The sequence below is a fragment of the Oncorhynchus keta genome, chromosome 37 (genome assembly GCF_023373465.1).
Source record: "Oncorhynchus keta strain PuntledgeMale-10-30-2019 chromosome 37, Oket_V2, whole genome shotgun sequence".
Lineage (NCBI taxonomy): Eukaryota > Metazoa > Chordata > Actinopteri > Salmoniformes > Salmonidae > Oncorhynchus > Oncorhynchus keta.
In genome coordinates, this window is record NC_068457.1 from 3,000,004 (window position 1) to 3,004,921 (window position 4,918).

The 4,918-nt window shown below is 45.3% G+C and overlaps 1 long non-coding RNA gene across 1 annotated transcript; it reads right to left on the reverse strand.

Moving 5' to 3' along the window:
• Positions 1–2,270: 2,270 nt before the first annotated feature.
• Positions 2,271–4,005, reverse strand: LOC127916592 (uncharacterized). Its single transcript, XR_008095378.1, has 3 exons — positions 3,695–4,005; positions 3,437–3,552; positions 2,271–2,381 (listed from the first exon to the last, which is right to left on the reverse strand). It is a non-coding gene; the product is annotated as an uncharacterized LOC127916592 (long non-coding RNA).
• Between the last annotated feature and the right edge of the window lie 913 nt (positions 4,006–4,918).

Sequence of the window (4,918 nt, forward strand, 5' to 3'; positions counted from 1 at the left end):
CCTCCAGTATTTATGCTGCAGTAGTTTGTGTCGGGGGGCTAGGGTCAGTTTGTTATATCTGGAGTACTTCTCCTGTCCTATTCTCTCCTCTGCTCTCATCCTTCTAGACCTATCGGCTGCCTTCGATACTGTGAACCATCAGATCCTCCTCTCCACCCTCTCCGAGTTGGGCATCTCCGGCGCGGCCCACGCTTGATTGCGTCCTACCTGACAGGTCGCTCCTACCAGGTGGCGTGGCGAGAATCTGTCTCCTCACCACGCGCTCTCACCACTGGTGTCCCCCAGGGCTCTGTTCTAGGCCCTCTCTTATTCTCGCTATACACCAAGTCACTTGGCTCTGTCATAACCTCACATGGTCTCTCCTATCATTGCTATGCAGACGACACACAATTAATCTTCTCCTTTCCCCTTCTGATGACCAGGTGGCGAATCGCATCTCTGCATGTCTGGCAGACATATCAGTGTGGATGACGGATCACCACCTCAAGCTGAACCTCAGCAAGACGGAGCTCCTCTTCCTCCCGGGAAGGACTGCCCGTTCCATGATCTCGCCATCACGGTTGACAACTCCATTGTGTCCTCCTCCCAGAGCGCTAAGAACCTTGGCGTGATCCTGGACAACACCCTGACGTTCTCAACTAACATCAAGGCGGTCCCGTTCCTGTAGGTTCATGCTCTACAACATCCGCAGAGTACGACCCTGCCTCACAGGAAGCGGCGCAGGTCCTAATCCAGGCACTGTCATCTCCCGCCTTGATTACTGCAACTCGCTGTTGGCTGGGCTCCTGCCTGTGCCATTAAACCCTACAACTCATCCAGAACGCCGCATTCCGTCTGGTGTTCAACCTTCCCAAGTTCTCTCACGTCACCCCGCTCCTCCGCTCTCTCCACTGGCTTCCAGTTGAAGCTCGCATCCGCTACAAGACCATGGTGCTTGCCTACGGAGCTGTGAGGGGAACGGCACCTCAGTACCTCCAGGCTCTCTGATCAGGCCCTACACCCAAACAAGGGCACTGCGTTCATCCACCTCTGGCCTGCTCGCCTCCCTACCACTGAGGAAGTACAGTTCCCGCTCAGCCCAGTCAAAACTGTTCGCTGCTCTGGCCCCCCAATGGTGGAACAAACTCCCTCATGACGCCAGGACAGCGGAGTCAATCACCACCTTCCGGAGACACCTGAAACCCCACCTCAAGGAATACCTAGGATAGGTAAGTAATCCTTCTCACCCCCCCCTAAAAGATTTAGATGCACTATTGTAAAGTGGCTGTTCCACTGTTGTCATAAGGTGTATGCACTGACTTGTGTCGCTCTGGATAAGAGCGTCATAACTAAATAACCAAATGTAAATGTAAATGTATTCGGTGTCCTGTGTGTGAATCTAAGGGTGTGCGTTCTCTAATTCTCTCCTTCTTTCTTTCTCTCTCGGAGGACCACAGACCCTAGGACCATGCCACGGGACTACCTGACATGATGGCTCCTCGCTGTCCCCAGTCCACCTGGCCATGCTGCTGCTCCAGTTTCAACTGTTCTGCCTTACTATTATTTGACCATGCTGGTCATTTATGAACATTTGAACATCTTGGCCATGTACTGTTATAATCTCCACCCGGCACAGCCAGAAGAGGACTGGCCACCCCACATATGCTCTCTCTAATTCTCTCTTTCTTTCTCTCTCTCTCTCTGAGGACCTGAGCCCAAGGACCGTGCCCCTGGACGACCTGACATGATGACTCCTTGCTGTCCCCAGTCCACCTGACTGTGCTGCTGCTCCAGTTTCAACTGTTCTGCCTTGTTATTATTCGACCATGCTGGTCATTTATGAACATTTGAACATCTTGGCCATGTTCTGTTATAATCTCCACCCGGCACAGCCAGAAGAGGACTGGCCACCCCACATAGCCTGGTTCCTCTCTAGGTTTCTTCCTAGGTTTTGGCCTTTCTAGGGAGTTTTTCCTAGCCACCGTGCTTCTACACCTGCATTGCTTGCTGTTTGGGGTTTTAGGCTGGGTTTCTGTACAGCACTTTGAGATATCAGCTGATGTACGAAGGGCTATATAAATAAAATTTGATTGATTGAATCTCTCTCTCGCTCTCTCTCTCTGTTTCGCACACACACACACACACACACACACACACACACACACACACACACACACACACACACACACACACACACACACACACACACACACACACACACACACACACACACACACACACACACACACACACACACACACACACACACACACACACACACACACACACTACACATACCAACACAAGTCCATCCTGCTGCCGCCTGGAGAGGCTCACACCAAGCCACTGGTTTTCAACCTCAGCAGAACAGTGTCTGCCACAGGGCATGTCAAGCATTACACCTACATGGAGAAATTAAACAACAGCAACACGTGTCATCAACTCCAGGACGAGCATGAGTTTATTAGGAAATCAACCATGCAACAAACTAGCTCCTGGCAACTGCAAATTAGGTAGTTAGAGGGGAAACCCTGAGTATTTAAGTATCTGAAGACTGCTTCGAGTGCAGACTGGGTGTTACGAATAAATAATAAAGTATTACATTTGCTTAGCCTTTTATTACAGAAAGAATCTCAAAGCATGAAAAGAGCCAAACAAACACAAACAAATGCTATTTAGTTTACAAATGTAGTTTATTACATTATGTTGGGCTACATCTCAGACTTAACTTTGATCATGATGATCTTAACACCAAAAGATCCAAACCTCTTGATGAGGTCACTAGGTGTTGGGTTTAGGTCACTACATTAACCCTTCCTTCCAGAGATCATGTTCCCATGCTCACGTGTACATGCCAATGGCCTCACGGGCGCAATCCCACTTCTGACACCAATGTAGCAAATTTGGAGGTTAGCCCTGACCGTGACTCAAACTCGGGTCCAGCAACTGTCAAGCCAACACGTTAACCTTTACGTCAAGAGGTCCGAACATCTCGATGAGGCCACTAGGTGTTGGGTTATGGTTGCTACAATATTTTAGCAGAATCTATTTTCCTCAATCTAGATTGAAATGACTAAAACCAAATAAGAAAAATAGGGTAGAAATGTAAATGGTCCTACATTTATATAGTTTTTTCACTCTGTCCAGCTTACTAACAATCACTAACAAACAATGAGTTTCACATCTCTGGTGCAAAAGGACACTGTGTGTGTGTGGGGGGGCACTGAAGCTGTTGATATTGTGGAGATCTTAGTACAACACCTACAGTAATAACTGCATAAAGAGGTTGACTGACAGAAGAAGATCCCAGGGTTTGACTCCCAATAAGGCTGTCCCTAAAATGTGAGATGAATGATGAAAAAGCTGTACATGAGGTATGTAAAGATTGTTGATGCAGTAAATCTACAATAACATGGATTCAGTATAACGACAGTTAATAATTGATTAATATACTAACCGAGTTGAATCTGTTCACAGTCCTTCTTGTCTGTAATTTTGCACTTGTAGATTGCTCCAGGATTCCTGACAGCCTGGTTGAACCTTGAATTTGCAACTGGTGCGCCAACTATTACCCTAAAACAGACAGAATTTGACAGTCATAAATGTGTAGAACATAATGGGAAGATTAAAAACAATTTCAGACTAACATAAACATTCCCTTCTGTTGCTCACTCAATAATTTACATTTGAATCGCATACAAATTTCAACACGCACCATGTCTGTTGCTGATGCTTGTGTAGCAACACAGAATATCCAAAAATGTTCCATTCGGACCACTGAGTGGAATAGCGTGCGGTATGTCTAAATTGTACAAATCGGCATGACGTAAGAGAAAGCAAAACAACACGTTTAGCCCTATGCTGTGTAAGCCTAGCCCGTATGTAGTCATTTTTGATAAATGTAGCAGCGTTCCAAAGATCAAAAATTAACCGAATGTTATCTTGCTCAAACACCTGTGGGGGCTTTCGTCCCCTGCTGCTCCATCTTCGGATACATGGTAATAGTGCGGTATGAGGAGGATGTCCTAACAAAATTTAGTAGGCAGAAACTTTGACAGAAAGTAAGGTGGAGTCATCACAACACAGAGGCCACCCTCACTTCCCCAACTTGGCGTGCTGGTACATTATAACAATAGCCTGTCAATGCGCTACTATGGTTAATTTGTAAGTCTCCATTAATTTGAACACGCACAGCTTTTATTATTATTATTATTTTTTATCTCAAACGACACAATTGTAAAAAATGTTAATTCATTTTGTGACTTGCTGAAACAGGGCAACATTACGCTGTCACTGAAATAAGTATGTTTTGTTTGAGTACATGAGCTTGTTTGGAAATGAGAAGGCAAATTAAAAAATATGTGAATTGCAATGTCTCTGTCATTTCTCCCTGGAAGTGACGAAATTAATTGCGTGTTTGATACACCAGCATCCTGTTTAATTGCTATTCATATGATTTCGATGACATCCGGATCAGGTATCTGGACAGAACTATTCTCACAAAAATCCTTATTTAAATCAGGTCAAAGGCAAAAACACAGAAATTGTCCACAATACAGCCCGGATCTTAACTTGTTCACTCTTTTGTCGCAAAGAATTGTTCTTTCTCTCTATGCAGAGCAGGGCTTGCTAATAAAATTATATCCTCTCTCGCTCGCTCAAACGCAAGGCCTGAAATACATTCGTACACACCAAAAACTGTTGTTTTATATAGCTTAACTAACACAACATATATATTGATCTCCACTAGGCTAAGACATACTAGTCAGTGTACCCTAAGGTTACAAATTAACAAAACAAATGAGTTAATTTGTGAACTGGGAGTGTTCTAATGGTTAGGGTCACTGCCTTCAGTTCCCGCACATATAGGTTCTATGCTTTGGGGGTTGCGATTCTGGCCCATGCACTTGGCACAAATAACTCAATACCCGATTGAGTT